Source organism: Apis laboriosa, unplaced genomic scaffold (assembly GCF_014066325.1).
Source record: "Apis laboriosa isolate Shangri-la unplaced genomic scaffold, ASM1406632v1 scaffold19_cov150, whole genome shotgun sequence".
Taxonomy (NCBI): domain Eukaryota; kingdom Metazoa; phylum Arthropoda; class Insecta; order Hymenoptera; family Apidae; genus Apis; species Apis laboriosa.
In genome coordinates this window covers 2,590,929-2,613,459 of record NW_025222278.1, presented here as the reverse complement: position 1 = coordinate 2,613,459, position 22,531 = coordinate 2,590,929, and the positions used below count along the sequence as shown (strand labels likewise).

Here is a 22,531-nt window from a genome sequence, read left to right as displayed (position 1 = left end):
TTCCATCTTGAAAAATTTCGTGAAAATCTTTCATCTATCAAAAATATTCATCGATCGACGTAAAATCGATTGAGAATTTAACGAAAATAAGGAGAGAGAGAGAGAGAGGGGGAGAGAGAGAGAGAGAGAGAGAGAGAAAGAGAGAGAGAAAAAAGAAGAATAGAATCGATCGTTCCATCTTGAAAAATTTCGTGAAAATCTTTCATCTAAATATCAAAAATATTCTTCGATCGACGTAAAATCGACGTAAAAATTCGATCGACGATTGAGAATTTAACGAGAATAAGAAAAAACAAAAGGAAGAATGGAATCGATCGTTCCATCTTGAAAAATTTCGTGAGATCTTTCATCTATCGAAAATGTTATTGAAGCAACATAAAATCGACTGAGAATTTAACGAGGATAAAGGGGGGAAAAAAAGGAAGGAGAAAAGGAAATGCAGAAGTTGGAGGTTACGTAAACTAGGCAACTTGGAATTGCTCGTCAGCAAAACCGGAAGCGGTGTTGTATGGATCAGACTTGGCGCGGTAGTTGTTTGTCGGTAGACGGCCAAAATGTCTGGGCCATTACCATTGGCTTGTTTAACCACATCGAGATTCGCGTTATTCAAAGTGGTGTCCTTGTGCATCGCGATAAATCAATGTGTCGAATCGTGTCGGCCCTGTTAACGGTCAAATTAGCACCTCGAGCACCTGCCTCGAGTTCTTCAAATTTCTGCTTTTTGAATTATTTTTTGAGATTCTATTCTATTCTTTTTTTTTTTTTCAGATGAAACGAAATTTAATACCTTTCGATCGTTCAGTAGATATATATATATATATTTTCTTACGTATTGCGATCAGATTCAATTAATTTTGATTTGTTAATTCGAATAAATCTATTGTTGCAACTTGATATTTCTTTCCTAGAATTTAAACTTCCAAGAATTTATCTTCTTCTTTCAATGTTATTTAATAATATTGAATCACGCAATCACGTTTTATAATATTTTTCGTTTAATTAAGACAGAACACGGAATTGAATTGGGAAAAAAAAATTTTTTCTTCGAGCATTACGAGGCGTAGAATATTTAATAATCATTGTTTAAAAAAAGAAAAACGCTCGATAAAAATTCATTTCTGGCAAAATATAATTATTTATCTATGATAAATTACACGATTTATCAGCGAGATTTTAAGACAACAAGTGATTTCGAACAATGGCGCGGGGAAGAGATAAATAAATGCATAGCGCGTCGAAAGTTGTTGGCTGCAGCTCGACAGATGCGTAGATTACGCCAACCGAAGAATAAAGATAATTCAACGAGATACGAACGGAATCGGAATCGCCGGAGATATTCGATATTTTGCTTGTGTTTGCAACGCTTCATTTAAGACCAAGTTGATTTATGAAAGGTGATTGGGTGAAAAATTCGATTGTATCGAATGTATCGCATCACTGCACCTCGGCTGATACCTTCATCGATAAAATTCTCGCCGATCTTATTCTGATCTGAACTTTATCGTTTATTTGTTACGCGTCGATGATATATATATAAAAGATTCCATTCCAATTATTCAATAAATTTAAATGGAAATTATTTCGTCATTGTATATATTCGTTTCTAAAATTTTTAAATTATTCTTAACGATAATAAGAAATATTCTAATCTCCTCCCTCTCTTTCTTCAAAAAAAAAAATCGTTAAACACCGAACTTTATCGTTTATTTGTTACGCGTCGATGATATATATAAAAGATTCCATTCCAATTATTCAATAAATTTAAATGGAAATTATTTCGTCATTGTATATATTCGTTTCTAAAATTTTTAAATTATTCTTAACGATAATAAGAAATATTCTAATCTCCTCCCTCTCTTTCTTCAAAAAAAAAAATCGTTAAACACCGAACTTTATCGTTTATTTGTTACGCGTCGATGATATATATATAAAAGATTCCATTCCAATTATTCAATAAATTTAAATGGAAATTATTTCGTCATTGTATATTCGTTTTTAAAATTTTTAAATTATTCTTAACGATAATAAGAAATATTCTAATCTCCTCCCTGCCCTCCTCCAAAAAAAAAATCGTTAAACACCGAACGAAATAGTTTTAAATAGTTGTGAAAATAACGAAACCGACCCTTCTCTTTTTAATCCTTCCCCGTTTCCATCCAAAATTTCAATTTCCTCCCAAGAATTTAATCTAACGAAACTCGTCGATGCTCCACCTGCATTTCACCCCCCTCCCAACTCCCATATCCGATACAAAATCCACCACCTAAATTTCCATTCATCGCGAGAAAGAATTCAAACTTGACCTTTGAACACTGTTAATCCAGAATTTCCACCCATCCATGCAATATTAACTCCATAAAAACGCACAATAAACGATTAAAAATCGAATGAAATTCTTTTACAGAAATTAACCCTTTTATTCCCACATTTTATAAAACGATTGAAAAACTGGTGAAAACTTCGTGCAGAAATTAACACTTTTCCACAACAATCAAAACCAAAAAATAATTCACTTCGAACCATAATCCGCGACGAGGAAAAAATTCGAATTCTCCCAAAAAAACCAAACCAATTTTTTCCCAAATCGAGTCGATCGAAGAAAGAAAAAAAAAAAAAGAAGAAGAGAAGAAAAACGCGCAGCGCATCCGTGAAACTCTCCGAGAGAGAGGAAATTCAACTGCGAAGCAAATTCACCTAAAAGGTGAGGAGAGAGACCCTCGGCCATCAGCCGGATGCCTATTCAAATTTTACGGCCCATATTTGTCGCGATTAACTATCGCGTTTTCGGGCTTATGGGGCCAGAAGTATTCCATATTGGGCAAGGGAAGGATCGTTCGGCCGGCCGTCTCGCGGAATAAAGATAAATTCGTGGACCCGATGCCTTGCCTTGGGAGGGGGGTGGTCGCAGGAGGGTGAGTTTATGGGATGCCGCGGGGAGGGTGGGGAGGAGACACTTTCACGATTCCGTGTGACTCATTGTCGAGAGGAGAGGAGAGGAGAGATCCGGCTTTACGAGGATCTCGAAACGACGAGAGAGCGAGGCGACGATTTGCAAATCGGAAACGGCCACTCGATATATCGGCGAGTTTACTTACAGTTTAAGTCGTTCCTTTCTTCCTCCTTATATATATATATATATACACCTCGTTCTTCTCCCCAGTGCGTGTGCGACTACCGTTCTCGAAGAGGAGATTTCTTTCTCTCAGCCGCTTCTGAAAACTGAGAAAAAAAAAGGGGAATCGAGTTATTTATTTTTATTCGATTATTATTGTCGTGAGATTTATTCTCTTCTCGCTTAATCCTCGATCCTTGAGCGGATCAATAACGAGTGTTGTTTTTCTATTCATCTTCTTTTCCGAAAGAAAATTTTTATATATGAAACATTTATAAATTAATTATTATTAATTATTAATCATAATTATACTAAATGAAGAAATTATTTTTACATCGACGAATTCTCTGGATTCTATGCTAATGCTAATGCATCGAGGAGATTAGATACGGATCCTCGTTTTGTATACAAAATATAATGACAAATATGATGCGGTGGAAAGAAAAATGCGTGTGAAAAATTCCTTTCATCAAATTAATTGATCAGACTCGCATTCAATTTTACAATACTGTTATGTTACATTACATTACTATTATACTACATTATATCACATCTGTCAGAATCAAATCGTCGTAAATAATTTTTTTAATAACATTAAAAATGCAACGAAACATAGGCGCGCGCAAAAATTAAATTCCTTTAACTCTTGCTCCTCGAGTAATCGATCTATCGCGCGGTCTGTCATATTTGAAATTCAAAGTTGGCGCGCGCGGCTTGCGGCGCGCGGGAAAAAACGCGGCCAGAATTTGAATAACAGATACATTGAATTATTCTTTACAAAAGGGAGATATATATATATATATATATACAGAAAGGGAAGAAATCACATAATAACTGCGAGTCGTGCGGCCATGCATCGAGCGAGCGCATTAAGCATTTCTTCTCGGGGAAAAAAAGGGAATAAGAAGGGGGGGAAAAATTTTTTCTCCCGGTTAAGACGGTGCAACGAGAGTCGGCCGCTCCACGGCGCGTGACAGAGGAAGAAAAATGAAAAGGGAAAGAAAAAGTATCGATGGCGGAGAAGAGTTTACGGATCGGCTGAAATGTCAGAGGGCCAAGGGAACTCCATTTTAGCGAGCCAACTAGACAACAGGCGAGACGGCGCCAACGAGATTTTCGCGAAAATTCAGCTTTCGCCCCAAAGCAAATACCGAACCCTGCGATATTTCACTTTGTACGCGTGAAGATTTATTACAGAGACGATTATATTTATTAAATTATTTTCAATCTCAGTTCGACCAATCGCAAAAAATATATATCCTATAGCCTTTTGATAAAAAAAAGATACGATTCAATGCACACCTAATCGTTTTTATTATCTCTATCCGAAATCGTCCTTACAAATTTCAATGAATAAATCTTTGTGGGAATCTTTAAATTCGAACAATCTATCGGGCAAAAAATATTTCCATATTCAAAATTTGCGAGGAGGGGTGGTACGAACTATAATGCACGAACTATAAAAATCTCTCTTTCTCTCTCTCTCTCTCTCTCTCAAAAAAGAAAAAAAAAGAAAAGAAAAGAAAAAAAGAAGGAGAAAAGGCAAGGGAGAAGGGTAGAAGGACGAGGAGAAGGGTAGAGAAAAGTTGAAGAGAGCGAAGGGAGGTTGGGTGCTGGCGGCGTTATGGCGGGCGCCGGGGGTGGCGCCGCGACGCTTTGGCGCCTTTCAACGCCGAGACGCTCCGCTGATGTTGGCTCCATGTACCAACACATCTGAAACCCCTGGCGTCGATCCCTCCCCTCCACACCGATCCACATCTCCACCACCTACTCGAATCTAGCGTGGCCGCAATCACACCTCGAGATTCCATCTCTCACGTGTGTACACGTGCATTTTCTCCACCTTGCCTCCCCTATTCTCCTCCGCTTCTCCGCCTATCTTTTCGTAAGGCGAGTAAGAGTAAGACCAAGATTCGAAGGTGAAACAATAGGGAACGGAAGCGGAATAAATTCTCGATTTTACGCCCCGAAAGGCCAGCTCCGTGGCGTCAAGGTCCCTCGATGGACCTCGTGGGGTGTGGCTGCCCAGTTTGACTTAACTTTTTTTGCATAATCCCGTTCAAACGCGTGCCCCATCGTTTCTTCGAGATCTTCGAGTTCGAGCGGATTCGAAGATGATCTATACGATTAATTCGTCACACGAAACAAAAATTTTAACACCGATTTTAACCTTTCTCTAAAGGTAAACAAAAATCGAGCACAACCATCCTCGCCTGTTCATACAACAAGTTTACTCGAATCTATAAATTTTAAACGCGGTCGTATTCGTCGTTGATGAGCGGAGAGAACGATTTCCACGCGTTGTAACGTTGTGAAAAAAGCAGAAAGGAGGGACAGAGAAAGAAAGAGAGGGGGGGGAAGGATGCACGGCCGATGGAACGACCGTGGCGAACGATATCGCGATAAACGCCCTCTTGGGCCGTCGTAAAAAAGGAAAGAGGACGCGCGCGCGACAGAGAAAGAGAAAGAGAGAGAAAGAAAGACAAGTAATATAATAAAGCCGTAACGCGTAATCTTATAATGGGCTTGTTGCACGCGTATAATCTCGCAGAATTTAACCAGCTTGTAAATCCGATCAATCGGCACGCGTCTCGTTCCATCGATCCCTCTTCCCTCTCCCCTCTCCCCCCTCTGGAATGTCTTGCGCGTTTCCGCGAAATTTTGCGATTAATGGGTTGGCTTTACCAAAACGGCGATCAATAGACGATCTCTCGATAGACTGCAATTTCATTGTTGATTCTGGTCTCTCTGGTCTCTATATGGTCTCATATGGCTTGGTTAAAATCAGCCTAGAATTCGAATCGGCTAGCTTTTCGCAGAATTTAAGGACCCTTGAGGGAGAGTTACCGGATCAAATTGGTGGAAAAGGGCGGTTGTTTCGTGGTTACGTGGAACGGTGAGCGGATAGGTAATTGTAGTCGGATCTATCGAGTGATCACGTTAGAGCGCGATTATTATTTCCTTTTATTCTGTAATACGTTTTCTTAATCTTATTTTGTTTCTTTTTTTGCTTCGTAGATCCTTATCTTTATTGCCTATTTTATTGCCTATTTTAATCGTCTCGTTTACTGGCCAAAAACTGGAACTGGAAAATTTTCGAATAACGAAACGTGTCGCAATAGCTTGCGCCACTTTTATATATTTCGTGTCTCGGCAATGAATCTATCTATCGAATTTCAGGGCGAATTTCAGGGATAATTTTTCGCGGAGAGAAAGCGCAGAAGCGGAGACCAGCGTGTCCTAAAAAGTGCCGTCCGTCCACGGGTGAAGGAGACGTCATTTTCTGGCCAGGATCGAAACGTCAGCTGAAACTGTTCCACCCCACGATCCACGAAGCGCGGTAAAATCGTCTAATAAGTTGGGTAAACATCGAATCATTGTTATTTTTATGTGCAGCGCATGGACCCCCATTGAATCGATGACACGTAGTGGAAGGTACTTGGGGATGAATGTACGGATAATCCATTAGACGCCGTTGTAACCTAAAACCGGGCAAACAAGGGTGATCTTTGGATTAAACGTGGCGGACGGATGGACCGTGGATGAAACGAAACGTGGAAGGAAAATTTGTAATAAAGTACGTAGGTGAACAGGTGAGCAACAATGGGAACTGATAAACGTCAGAAACGGAGGATTTCGATAACCGACAAGACAATTTGCAAAATTTTCTTTCGTATTATGGAAGTTTATGTGAAATATTTTCTGAATAATTATTATTGAAATGTGATAATCCGAAATAAAATGGTATTTTTCCTCTTTAACGTGATGTCCCTACGAGGAGGAGTAGGAATATTATTAATTTGAGATTTGTACAATCGTTATATATAATTTTTAAGATAGTTTTTTTTCTTCTTCTTTTCTTCAATTATTTATAATCATTTATTTTTTATATTTATTTCAGCATTGTTTAAGGAATAATTGTTTTCATTTCATTCAAATATTTTAATTAATTCTGATATCATTAGTCATCGATGATCCTCGATAATTATTATTATTATAACGATCAAGAATCAAGAAAGAGATTAAATATAAATATACATCATGTGTAGTGCTCAAGAAGAAGTGCTAAAAAGAGAATTATATCTTATCTTTGAGCTCGATTAATACATCGATTTTTATTTGATCTTGCAAATGTACTCTTGCATTTTAAATATCGATCAAATATGTAAAATTCATCTCCGAGACGTTTATATTTACGTCTGAATTGATTTACACGCACTGCAAAAGCATTCCTTTAGTCTAATCGAAAAAGCAATTAGCCGGAAGTCTTTGCTCTTACTTAATCCCGCGGATAGATGGCGGTAGTATGCATGTACATTAATTAAAAAATATCGAATATTTCTGTCATTTTTAACTTAATCGATCGTTATCTGTTTATTGAAACTTAAACGAAAAAGAATTGGAAAATTAAATTATTTATTAAATTATTATAAAGATAAAGAAAAATATACGATGAAAATATAGTATCGAAGTATTTGATTATACGAAATTTTTATCTCTCCATTCATTTCATTATCATTTCAATTATTTTTATTGTATGGAAACATGTGATATTTTTTTATTCATAAATTATCAATATATTCTAGTATATATTATTATTAATAATATAAATTATTATATATTAATTCTTGTCAAAGGATTACAAGTATTTACACAAAAACCATTGTATAAAATGAAATATTTTGATTATTATAATAATTATAAAATAAAATTACTCGGAAAATTTTAATAAATAATTCAAAGAATACGGTAGTTGCAAATAATGATACAGGTATATTCAATACGTACGATGCACGCGAGTTTCGATCGTTGGATTTGTCACAGAAAAATGAATCCCACCGAACTTACCACGATAGAGCCAGCGTGTAATTTACATAAGAAATGTGAAAAATCGAGAGCAAATACAAATATATCTGACGACGATCAGTTTACGAAGTAAAAATGAAACGAAAGTAAAAAAGAGAACTTGCGATTCATTTCTATTAATTTTCTTTATTTGAAGAATAATTTTTTTTCATTATTTGAAGAAGCAATTTTGACAAATACTTGTTTCAAAAGTTCTTATACTTCGTAATATTAAGTAATAATTTACGACACATAAATTCGTTCTTGAGAAACTTCAGAACTTTATATTTTGCAACGACAATTAAACAATTATTGCTATTACCTTAAGAAAGGATAATTTGACACAATCCAGAGCAATCTTTTATTCACCTCACGCAATACAAACAACAAAGAAGTTCTCAAAGTTATTATAATTCATAAAATTCAGTTTCTGGAATTTTATTAAAATATGATCCTCATTTTGTAATTTAAAAGTTCCGAGTATCAGAAAATAAATATTCGACGACAACGACATCTACGAAACAACATTGCATTTTTATTCCAAGTAAGGCAATTCAATGGAACAATCGTATATTTTTAAATAAATTCCTTGGCAGCTCGCGTAATGTAGCAGAAAAAGTAACGAGACATGCTGTTGTTTTGCTATGCATGAAAAGCACAACAGAGATTGTGCATTCGTGATTAATAGCGCCTCTCAAACAACGTGTTAAACCGAAATAAACTATATATTGATATCCTTTTGCCTTTCTTTCAGTGCCCTCTCGCGCAAAATTTATCAACTAATAATATTAGAGAGTTCATTATTGATATAAGACAATCTATTAAGTAACTTATGGTTTGTAGAATTTTATAATATTAATATTATGCATTGAAATTAAATTCTATCATATATCAAATATATATTATTACATATTACAAAATTTTATTAGTTATTAAAATATAAAAATGTTTTAAAAACGTTATTTAAAATAATGGAATAAAAAATGTTAAATTAGAGTTTAGAGAAAGGATAAGGTTTTTTCTAAGGCAATTTGAGGTTATGTTATTTCTTTTGCGAATCGATGATATTATTATCATCTTATATTAACATGACACATAAAAACGATCGATACACAAGTGGCGTTAATTAGCATCAAATGTAACAAGACGTATAATTGGCTACAAATGTTCGCTTCGTCTCGATGTCATTTACCAATCAACATAATGATCCCGTAACGAAGTCGTTTGTTTCCTTGAAGGGAAACGAAGCCACAGAAAGGAAATAAATCTGACGGGGAAAAGATACAAATAAATGACCGTGAAATTGCATGATTATCCAAAATTACCCCAGTACCTTTCGCGTTACTATGAAAATATTTGATGACAACTTTCCTAACCTAACCTATTCACTGGATATTTAGTTATTTCTCCAATAGTGTTCATAAAAACACGTGAAACCAATCAACGTTGAAGAATTTTAGTTCTTTAAATATTTATAACTTAAATAATGAATTTTAACAAATTTGTTATGTATATTCGTTCCATTTTTTTTTTTTTAGTATTTATTTATAGATTTGCATTTTTCATACCAATAATTACATGAAAATGTAATTATAGATGTCGTGTCGTGTTGTATGTACGTATCTTTGAATATGTATCTCGAATACTGAATATTAAAATACAATATTATTAAAATAATTGTTTTATATTTGGTTATTTCATTGAATTGAATGTAAGAAATAATTTCTAGAAAAAAAATTAACAACAAAATATTGAAATATTTGCCAAGAATATATTTAATTTTAAATTTTACAAATATCAAATAATACAATAAAAATGATTTAAAATTTTCATACAATACTATATTCTCTGCGATATCTTTGTATTAGCTCGGTATATTATTCATATCAAACATGATGTTAATAATTACTTTTTGCGTTTATCCAAATGTATAAAAAATTTCTCAAATATTTTGAGAATAAAATAAATTTATATAAAAAAAATCTCGTTCCAGATCCATGAAAATTTCATAAATTTCGTAGAATAATTTTCATTTTATTCCATTAACCTGAAACATTACAACGAGAATAATATAAATGAGGACTAGCTACATTATTAGAGAACCTTGTAACAGATTATGCACTTTTTTAGCTTTCAAATATCGATTCAGATAACGTTCTTTGTAAAAGTGAGTCATAGCAATGGTATTGCTTCAAAGTAAGGATCATGATCACGTACTCTAGATTAGGATATCTGAATATTACAACGAAGTGATTAGGAGCTAGTGATATAACCGATAGTTGTTACATTAATGGAACGAATCTTAAAAAAGAAAGAAAAAATGGTAATAATCCTATCTTCGTTTACGAGTGCATTCTAATCAAATGCAAAAAGAAAATGTCGATAGTACAAACCGGCACTGAGATAATAACAACGACAGGAAGTAAATTATGACATTATGGTTATAAATATGTAAAGAGTAAGCGGTCTAGATTATAATATTTCTCCATTTTAAAAAAAAAAAAAGAAAAAAAAAAACTTGTGTAATTGCAGCCAGAAAAAATTACTTACAACATAAAATACTTAAATTACTTAACAACATAAAATATATAACATTCGTTTATTTTTATAAGAAATTGTCCAAAGAAACCTAACCTAATCCTTCTTCTCCACCTTTCGTCGATATTTCTTTAATCCAATTGTACAATTTTAATACAATATGATTTTTTTGGAATTTTCCAAAGAAAATGTTCCAAAGAAATTTGATTTAAAATAATAATTATTTAAAATATTAATAATAATATTTAAACAAAATAATATTAATCTGTCGAATAAAAATACTTTCGTATATACATTTTTAAGAATTAAAAACTCTTGAGAATTGATCTCGGGAGTATTTTTCCAACAGGCAGGATGCGAAACGTGATATTTTTGGGCTAGATCATCGCCAAGTCGATGACGAAATGGAATTCATTACGCATAATATGTGACGGAGAAGATACAGCTCCATTACGTTCTTCGCGGAAACACGTGTACGTGTAACAACCCCTTATAGTTACTTTACATAGACACTCCATAGTAGCGAGTTACTGTACGCGAAGAACGCACTATTTCCATCCAACGTGTGCTCCACACGACATACGCATATTTCTATTTATACACCTCGTACACCGGAACTCTGCTTTCCAGACGCGTGTGTTTTGGCTAACTTGTGAGTCACTGTCGTAGGGAAAAGGAAATCGATTATCACAAATTGAATAAGTCGTTTCCTTAACCTTCACAAATCCAACAAACAAATATTCTATTCTCGCTGGAAAATAATATCAAACATCGTTATATTATCTCAGAATTGATTAATCCACGTATAAGGTTAATGTACTTTATTACGCGTTGCATAACACTTGATCCGTTGACTAATCGTACACTTGGCTAGAGCTCTCTTATTATCGACAACTAGGTTGAAGAAACTGGGTGAATGAATATTTTCGCCGGCAAGAGAACACGCAGGATGATCGAAATTGAAATTTTTTGGTTAAAAAAAAAAAAAAAAAAGGGAATGGAAAATTTAAAAAGGGAAAATAAAGGAAAATGTGAAAAGACATTCACCATTCGCCATTTCGGTTTAATAAAATATGATCGATAATCTGCGCTTATAATTCCGTTTATTTTATTTTCGCCTTTTGTTTGCACCGATTCGAACGTTTGCACGAATCGAACGAAAGCATAAATTTAGTTTGCTCGATTCATTCATTCGTTTCCAGCATTAAGCAAACCAATCGGACAAAATAAATTGAACGCGCGACCATTAAGGTTATAGGAGTTATCGTAATCGACGGAATAATAATAATTAATTCATGAATGATAGCGTTCAAGCCATCGGTAATAATAACAGTAATTTGCGATTTTCTACGAGTATTCTGTATTCGTAAAAAAAAAAAAAAAATCGATTTGCGTAAGAGTAATGCCATCGACACTTCGAAAATAAGGAAACTTCGCAAGTATGAAAGGATAATTTAGAGAGAAGAAAATTACGAGGAAGAAATAACAATCCTTTCAAACCGGATTATTAGATATGCTGGATTACTATTATTATTATTACATGTTATTGTATGTCCAAAAAATTTATTTTCATTCGTTTTTGCATTACAATTGTAATTAGTTAATACAAAATTTCTTTCGTACATAAAATTTAGATTCTAATATTAAACAACAAGATAAGGAAAGAATAAAATTAAAATTAAACTGAAGAAGGGAAGAAAAATATTACAAAAATATCCGAATAAAAATGTCCGAACAAATATTATTAATTTTAATTATCTATGACTATGCATATTTATTATGCATAATTATTTATGACTATTCATTATTCGAATAATTATTCAAATAAAATTTCTACTGTATTTATTATTTATCTTATTGTTTTATCTTAAATATTATTATTTGAATAACAACATATTTAATGGAAGAATTATATATTTCAATGTTTATTTTATAAACAGATATTTTCTATTTCACTGCGAAAACATATTTTTCATAAAATAAATTTTTTCTACGTGGAATTTCTAATCCCCAAAAATTATTTTATTTCTTGACTCGATGAAATGTTTATTCTTATATATTTTACTTTATTTTATTTGCTATCTAATTGCACTTATAAAAATATAAATTTGCATAAACATCTACAGTTCGTTCAATGGCAAATATAAATAACGTATCATTAATCGCTCAACTCATTAACCCTAGATATCCTTTTAAAAATTATTAACACTTTTTCAACGTGAAATTTTCTATGTTGTTTCATTTGATCATAATAATTGGATCCATTTCATACTCATCGATATCTTGCACGAAATAATATTTATTGCACGATAAGAAACTAACGTAGCAATAAAAATATATTTCTTACTTTGATCGAAATTTTTTATTTTAAGAGAATTAATTTGAAAGAAAAAGAAAGAAAAAAAAATTAATGATTAAATTTCAACGAATTTATTATATATACAAACGATTCGATATCGTAATTCATTCGAATGGCAATATCCGGAGCTGGATCTCCGCTCGAAACGAGTCACGAAGGTTGTTCCGCTTCCGCGAGGCCTTTTTACTCGCATCAATCGGGAAATAAAGATCGTCACTTCGGATAAACTCAATGAAACCTTAAAGCAGAGTTCCCAACAGGCTCCAAGTGGATCGCGATAATTAAATTGTGAGTCTGCCTTAATTCCACGGAAATAAATCTGCGGAAGAGCATTGGTCACGCACCGCGCGAATTAAGAACTTTAAATCCGCGAGTGTAAAGGCAACTGAGAAAACTATTCAGGTGAATCTTTTCTTTTCACGATGCACTAATATATTTTTCTTGGCTTGCTTTCTTTCCTTTTAAAAAACAGTTAATAAGTAAATATTTTTTCTTTCATCACTGTTCGTATCGTTTCGAATTTATTGTTCACAAAATTTGGAAAACTGCAATATTTTGTTCTCTGATTAGATCACTTTAATAAAAAATTCTAGTTGCCATAAATAAAAATGAAATTGATATTTTCCTAAAAGATATCAATTTTCATTGTAGTACCTGTAATATAAAATTAAATTTATAATCATACTTATTCTGATAATATAATTTTTAAATTCTAAATTTAAAACATAATTTATAGATCTATATTTTGACTTATTTTTAATTATTGCATATTAAATTATTGTTATTGTAATGTATATAAAAATTATAAAAAATTCCAATAATATCTATAATTCATTTGTTCAATATCAATAATTGATAACAATCTAACTAATTGATAATAATCTAATAACTTATATAATCGATAAGAATGTTTTAATTTTACAAGAAATAAACAAATGAAATATAAATGAAAAAAAATAATTAGCGATTATCAAAGGGTAAAAATTAATAGAAGTCCAATGAAAATCCAATAAATCGCGCTTTTAAAAAATCATTATGAACAAGTCTATTAAAAAATCAAATGGATTTTACTTTGGCAATATTCTTTAAAGAACTGAAGTTAATCGAACATTGACGTATTATTTTTATTGCTATACATCGAAGAAAAATATTATATGTATAAAACAAATTTTTCTCCAAAGAAATCTTTAAAATAGAATTTAAAAAAAAATAATAATTAAAAATTACCTTTAAGAGCACGATACGAAAAAAAATCTCTACTAAGATTCCTCGAGAAAATTACCGCGATGAGAAAAAAAGGGGGAAAATAGAAAGAAAAAGAAACACAAAAGGTTTGCTGACATCGCGAAGAATTAAAAAGCGTCGTAAAATCGTCGACGTGAAACAAGAACGAATTTTCTAGTGTCCCGGACACAAGCGAACTTAGCCAAACGCAGAAACTTAATAAAGTCTCGTGCACAGTGGTAGCAGATGGGTTTCCCTATTTAACCTCTTACAGTCTGCCTATTGATTTTCTCCGGTCCTATTGTTTTGGCACGTCGCGCATTTAACGAAACGTAAGAGACACGAGAGGAAGAGGGAAGAGCACTGGAAAGAGCACTAGCACTAACACAGCATTTTCTAAAATCTGTTCGATGTATTGTAATTTGCAAAATACGGAACAAAAGCACGCAATAAAAGTTAACGCAGAAAGGATACGAGCTGTCAATTTGTCGCGATGTTGTGAATCATCTCTATTTCGGGAGACACCCGTTGGGTGGTCCAACTCCCTTCGTTTTTGAGGTTAGCTCGCCCGTAATGCATACCGACTCTCAGACGTATACGGTCATGCACAGTCGAGAGATTACATACAGGCCTGAACGATTAATAAAATAACACAAGAGTTCGCGTTTTATCGGCGAGAAAATGAACAGGAACGATCGGAAAAGTCTAAACGAGGGCAGCACGCCCATCTGTCGGAAGTCACGGAAAAATCAATAGGAACCGGCGGCATCACCACCAGCCGCCGGTTTCGAGATATTATCGGTTCATTGGTAGATTCTACTCACCGTGAAAAATATCCATAGATAGAAAAGAAGCCCTGTTTCGTTGCACAAAATCAATTTGTCACTTCGGCCACAACCACACGTCCGACAACACTCTTGCGACTCCCGGCCGTTTCAGTTTCGTGTTCCTCTCGTTCGTTGTGTCAGTGACGGCTCGAGTCACGAAAAAATTAAGGTAGCTTGAGTACCCAGAAACGGCTCCGAAAAATGTTTTTTTCTTTCTAGTTTTTTTTTTATCGATTTTCGAATACAAAATGTTTTCTTTCAATTATTTTAATATTCCAATATAAAATTAACGAAGTTCCGATACTCCGAATTATAATGATAATTGTGATATTGAAAATTAATGTTTTATATTTATTATCGTAATATTAATCGAAATGAATTAAAATTTAAATGGTGTTAAAAATTCAATTATAAACACAACAATGAATTAAATGATAAAATAAAATATAAAATAAAGTGTATTACCATGATAAAGTATATTATTTTTAAAATTTTTTTTATTTTATCAATAATTTCATATAAATATAATAAAATTTATCAATGAAATATTTTGAAATGCAATTATATATAAATTATATTAATGTAAAATATCTTTAAATGCAATTATATATAAATTCGATAATTAATAAAAACGTATCTTTAAATAATTATATAATAACATCATTCTTAATTACTTTCGATATGTAAATCCACTCCATAAAAATTTTATTTTACAAAATATTAATATTACTACATACATATATATGAATATAATGAAAAATTCTTTGATTTTCGTTAAAAATATTATATTTAAATTTTGTATTTCTGCAGTTCAATTACAAAGTAATAAAATTTAAATAAATTCGATAAATATCCAGAAAGCGTATCACAATTATCAATAAATAATTTCCAAGTAACAATAGATATATCGAATTACGCGAATATTTCCGATTTGGAAAACTTTCTACCAGTCTAATAATCGATAATGATATCGCGCGGGCCTCGACACGCTGCATACTTCCCTGTCTTCATGCAAATAACTAATCCAAATAAACAGACTTTCCTCTAAAAATAAAAAAGATCCAAACTCACGCGCGTGACAAGAAAACACAACGAAGGGCTTTTGTACGTGTCTCACTTCCCTAAAGGGTTTTGACGGTATTAAGGAAAGCGATTGAAAAAAATCCATCGTCGCGATTGAAAATTATACCGAGAACTCTGGAAAAAATTGGAAAAAAATCGTGGAAATTCAGCGAAACGTTTTAAAAGGTTCGTTAAAGTCGTCTATTGGAAAATTTCGAAATAAATCCAGCGTTGGATACAGAATCGAGACCGCACCAAATTTGGTCATGCCAGTCTCCATTCAGAAGCGTGTATTTCGTAGTATGCAATGATGTAACGCGCTACTCTGTGTATCGTATTCCGTGGAAATCACATTTAAAAAAAAATTCATCATAGACAGATATAAACAGAAGTTAATCTCTGTTCTTCTTTTTCCTTTTCTTTTTTTCTTATTTTCAACAGCATGTAATTTTAACTTGTTGAATAACAGAGTGAGAACGGAGCCTAGAAATATTAGTTTTCTTAGAGTATGAGTACATCGATGACATCACGTTTTTTTGTTATCGTGTATTATTCACGTAATTGCAATTTGCATAGTTTTAAAATGTGTTCATTGTCGCCCAACATGTTTCGTACATTAGTAAATGTGAAAAATTTTATTAAATTATTTGAAAATTATCATCAAATTATAATGTAAATAATTTTAAAAAATAATTTTTGGTAGTTCGTTAAGAATTATTACTTATATATACGATACGTTTTATAAATATGTAAAAATATTGATATAAAATAAAATCTAAACTTACTTTCTCTCTCAAAAATTAAAAAAAAAAAAATCCCTCGAAAAATCACCACTCTTCTAATTAATCCGTATCCAATCCACGAACTTCAACTTGATATTGCACAAAAAGCATCGCACTTACCGAACGCACTCGATGAATATAAATCTTCACGCTTCATTTTAAATCTACCGTAAAACCTCTAAAACGCACCACTCACTATTAAGTACTATGTACCACTTCGACTGCCATTCGCCAGTTCATTATCCGTTCAAAATAAGCGTCCAAAAGAGCTTCATACGCGCACTTTCTCCATACAACTTCATAAAAATAACGAAACAAGAAACAAGAAACAATTCTTCTCTTTGTAAGATCGTTATATAACCACGGGATCACATAGAGAATAGAGGGAAGAGTTTATACGCGTGAAATGGTGACACACATTCGGCCTTCCGTTATTTATCTACGTTCGAAGGAAGTGGCCGCCGATTTCCTCCCGTTCGACGTGGCGAGCAACGTCCACGATCGACGTCCACGAGATCATTGACGAATAAAATGGACGATTAACAGCCTGTTGCTTCTTCTAATCGCGTGGGCAGCGTAAACTCACGCGCGTTCCTCGCATTCCTCACGCGTCACAAGCCGGACTCGATCGTTGTTCGCTTACGTGGGCGACCTTTTTCCACCTTGTCGCCGAACAGAATGCACCTGTGCATAGACCTGTCGTGGGCGTGGGCGATGCTCGATATACCGGACGAACGTGGGCACGACCTGCATTTCAAATGGCCTAACGCGCGAGTGTTGAGATTTTTCGGATCAGGCTTCGAATCGAGAAAAGTATGTTTGTTGATCGTTATAGATACCAAGTTTTACGCAATTTTCGTATCTGGCCTATTTGATAAAGATATCACGCGTTTAGAAGGAAGATGTTCAATGGCGTAGCTATGATTTCGTTTAAAAGAAGTAAATAGATTAAAGGAGATTAATTTTATGGTAATTGTTTTACAAATTTTTTTACAGATATCGATATTTTCGAACATTGATCGAAAGTAAGGTTAGAATCAATCGTCTTGAATCTTTTTTAATGCTTTTTCATATTTCTTCTAGTATCTTGTATAACATGTAAACACAAAATTTAGAATTGCATGAGAATAAAAGAAACATTAACGTAGTTAATAATACGCAAGGTCGTAGTATTTCGTTGCCAAGATCTTAATAATATCTACTTTATCATTGTAACAGTGTTACAATTTTAACGAGCAGTATTCTATGTCATAATGTATTATTTCTAAAATTATTGTCATTTATCTCGTAAAATTTTATAATTTCGACTGTCTTATAAATTTCAAATAAATTGTGAGTAAAAACAAAAAAACTAATAAATCGCTTTATTATTTCTATAACAAATCGTTATTTCGATGCGACGTATATTTACAGAAAGTCGCCGTGATACATTTTAAGATCGTTTCTCAAGGATTTTTTAAGAAACGAGGGCAAACCAACATTGATTCAAAAGTGGATAACAAGAGATAAATCTTGCGCTTCCAACAAAGTCGAAGAGAAAAGTTTCAGCTGGACAACTGCCAGAAGAGCGCTTGTAATTCAATTTTCATTCATCTCGGCTTTTTTACCGTACGAGGAAAAAGCTTTTTCTCCTACGAGAAACGTTAGCCTTGGCCTGCCTTATCATCCGTTTCCTGCGCGGCCTCCAAGATGGAGCAAGCACCGCTTACGTCGAATTAGGCGATAATATTTTCATTGTTTACAGATATTTCAATATATTTAAGATATTCTTTTTTTTTTAATAAATAAATATGTACAAAAATATTTTCTGAAATAAACAATTCTTAAAATATTTTTTAAATATTCACATTATATATAATTATATAACTATTAAATCAATTTCTTTAGTTTTTTAATAAACTATTTTAATTTTCTTTCCAATAATTATTGTAAATTCAAATATTATTTATATCAATATACAAACAACAATTAATTCCTGTTTTTATTACACACTTAAAAAAAACTTTTTAACACTCTGAAAACACTATAAATATTATGATAAATTGAATATAATATTATGATAAAATTGAAATTAAAATAATACAATAATACAATAAACTGATAATAAAAGTTGCTAGAAGAGAATACTAATCCTTCCATCTTAACATATTAATAATATTATTTACTTTTTAAAGTATACACATTTATGGATCTTGATCTTAACCTTAATCTTTCAAATTAATCTTACAGAATATTGCTACACAATTAAAAATCATCCATTATCTCAAGCCCTATAGCAAACAACGGAAGCAAAAGGCATCCATCTCTGACATCTTATCACGATTAACATCTCTTGGATGGGCGAACAAACGAATCGATTGATCATTTGTCAGTCGATCTCGTGCCAACTCATTTTTGGACCAAACCATGAGATACCAACTTCTCCGCCCTTGAACGGTAATAAATATAAGAGCAACTTCCCCGTCTCCTTCGCCCCTCTCTCTCCCGGAGATGCCTCGTTCCACCAATTTCCCTCTCCTTCCGAACAGAACAAGTTTATCGTCCCCTTTGTCCTATTCGCGATGCGCCCTGTCGTCGAAATCACGCGTACACCCATTCTAGAAAGTTTCTCCGCTATATGCGGGAGAAAACTTTATTTGCCACCGAATCAGATTGATATCTCTCTTCGAGAGTTTGATACATCGAAGTCGTAAGAATGAGTCAACTGTTCCATAAATGGGTGACGTAGAAACTTAATCGAGAAATATCAATATCTTCCAATGGTTTCGATGGGATAAAATCAGATTTCTTCCAGATACGGACGAGTCGATGTATCGTGAATCGTATTCGAATAAATGAAATCGCTTGGGATTAGATTAGAATCTGAAATGGAATTTTGAAAATAATGAAATTAATCAAAAGAAAAATACTCGATTCGATCGTATAACGCGAAAATATTAATTTTTTTCCTAGAATCAGTTAAGCTTGTAGATTTCTCTCTCGAAGAATTTCTTTCTCGAAAAAAAAAAAAATCTTAGATCGAACGGTAAATAAAATAACTTAAAACAAAGACTTTTTCCAGAGACCAGAGATTCCAAAGAATTCACTTACCTCGTTAAAAAGTTAAATTATTGAGAATTAATTCTCTAATACGATCGTATATGACAAGAATATTATACAGTATACGAAAATTTTCAAATGAAATCAATTACACAACCGAATCGTGGAATAATTCCATTCGTTTTCCAACGATGAATAAACTCAAAGCTATCCGTAGTTGGAAACTAATCTTCTAGATCGACACGTGCCGTTCCCCATTCCAGAAGCGGGGGCTCCGCTATCATCAAGCTTGCTCGTATTCCACGAAAAGAAGAGGAACAGGAGGAGGATGCAGCGGAGATATAGAGAGGTCGTAGGGGGTCAGGGCAACGAGGAGACGAGATTTTATGGGGGAACGTGGAACCGGGGGTCGCGGTGGCGGAGGCCATAAAAAAACTAGGCGCCCGCTTCCAGGACACGACGGGGATAGGATGTGTTTTGCCAAAAGCTGGGAAGCGTCGCGACGGCGCCAGGATGTCTGGAGCCAGTGGCTCTCCCAGTTTCTGTCAATTCCAACTGACTTCCATCCCACGGATCCGTTCCGAAAACCACAATCTCCACAAGCTTTTCTACATCTTTCAGCCCCGTTGAATTTTCACCCGTGCAATCAATTTTTCAAAAATTTTATTCGAATTTTTCAATGTATTCTTCTCAATTCCATTGCTTCCTGAATTACTGAATTAAAATTTTTAATGTATCTTATTTCACGTATGGAAGCATCAAAACTTTTGAAAAATTAAAATTAATAATTTTAGTTAAAAGAAATAAAATAAATTTTTCGTGGATAAAAATTATTCGAATATTGAATATATTCTTCTCAATTCCATTGCTTCCTGAATTACTGAATTAAGATTTTTAATGTATCTTATTTCACATGTCAAAGCATCAAAACTTATAAAAGATTAAAATTACTAATTTTAGTTAAAACAAGCGAATAAAATATATTACTCGTCGATAAAAATTATTAAAATTCCATTGCTTCCTAAATTACTGAATTAAGACTTTTAAGATGTATCTTATTTCACGTGTGGAAGCATCAAAATTTCTAAAAAATTAAAATTAATAATTTTAGTTAAAATAAGCGAATAAAGGAACAATATTACTGATGGATAAAACTTATTCGAATATTGAATATATTCTTCTCAATTCCATTGAATTACTTCTTGAATTACTAAATTAAGATTTTTAAGATGTATTATATTTCACATGTGGAAACATCAAAACTTCTAAAAGATTAAAATTAATAATTTCAGTTAAAACAAATAAAATATATTACTCGTGGAATAAAAATTATTCGAATATTGAATATATTCTCAATTCCATTGTTTCTTAAATTACTGAATTAAAATTTTTAATGTATCTTATTGTAAAAGCATCGTAAAATTAAGTAACGATTTTAATTAAAGAATGATATTACTCTTCGAATAAATAATAATTTTCTCTATAGTATATAATAAGACAAAAAAAAAAAAACATCGATCAATTTCTATCTCGACTAGTCGATTAAAAAGCATCATTCGTGTTTCGTATAAAGTCTCTTAAACCCTAAACCTCTTCGAGTGATTTTTTTTTTTTTTTTTAAAAAGGAAAAACTAGGTTCTGTTAAAAGAATCATAATTCTTCCGCTTGACACAGCGATTTACGTGACGTTTAACAATAGAGGAGGATTAACTGCGGGCAAAAAGGGTGAATTCGAGAAGAATTCTTCTACGAGGGAGAAGTTGCCAAAGTCTCGTACAACAAGGGGGCGGGTTGTTTCTTCGCGTTCCACTATGTGGATTCATCCGCGTCCTCGATGGGGATGATTTATGAACGAGATGACGGGAAACGGTGGATATAAATTCACGAATAAATTCATTTTTCTGAAAGGTTTTCGATCCTGATACCCGGAGCCAGATTACGATCTACTAAATCGATTGCCGTTGCTCGGGATACGCAGATAAGATATATTTCGTATTATGCAAGCTCGAAGAACGAATACACCGTTCGTTCGAGAATTTCCCCCGAATAAATCTACTCGTTTCGACCTTTCTGCCGAAGTTGTTTCCAAGCAATTTTTATTCGCGAATTTAACAAAAACTTTAATAAAAATATATTCAATATTCGAATAAGTTTTATCCATCAATAATATTCTTCCTAATATTCGCTTATTTTAACTAAAATTATTTCATTTCTTTTAACATAAATAAGAAAATATCTTCGATCTTGAATGGAATTATACAATTTAAATATTTCCAATATGGAGGAATAGAAGATATTTTCATATTTCTTCTTTAATATCTCAGAATAAAATTTTAATATACCGTATATATACTCGAAACCAATTTTTAATTGTAATATAGTATTTCTCAAGTTTTATTTATTTTTCTTTTTCCTTTTTTTATATAATAATAATTCGAGATCTCTCTCTCTCTCTCTCTCTCTTTCTCTCACCTTCTCTCTCTCTCTCTCTCTCTCTATAATACTCGATACGAAATTCAACCGTTTCTACCTCATATACTTTACGATTCTCTGGGCGTCGGAATAAAGGGAATACAGAGATACATCACAAGCCCCTAAAAGAGTACAATGGAGAACAAACCCTTGCGAGTTCAGTCGAGGATGATTTGACAAATTCTTCTGGACGGTATACACGGAGGGGAGATGTATGCAAGAGTACCGAGAGCAAGAGTGAAGCGCGTGCGGGTATCGAAATCACCCGTGT

The 22,531-nt window shown here is 33.0% G+C and overlaps 1 protein-coding gene across 5 annotated transcripts in view; it reads right to left on the bottom strand.

Moving 5' to 3' along the window:
• LOC122712106 (talin-1) overlaps nt 1-17,367 on the bottom strand; it is a 59,401-nt gene extending 42,034 nt beyond the window's left edge. Inside the window, exons 1-2 of one of the 5 annotated variants that reach the window (XM_043931462.1) lie at nt 16,753-17,367; nt 3,096-3,219 (exon numbers count right to left, since the gene is read on the bottom strand). The gene's annotated coding sequence lies outside the window, so the exon portion shown is untranslated. Of the gene's footprint in view, nt 1-3,095; nt 3,220-14,902; nt 15,080-16,752 lie in introns of those variants that run through there. The other 4 variants (XM_043931464.1, XM_043931466.1, XM_043931461.1 and 1 more) reach the window with 4 other exon arrangements.
• Nucleotides 17,368-22,531: the final 5,164 nt, after the last annotated feature.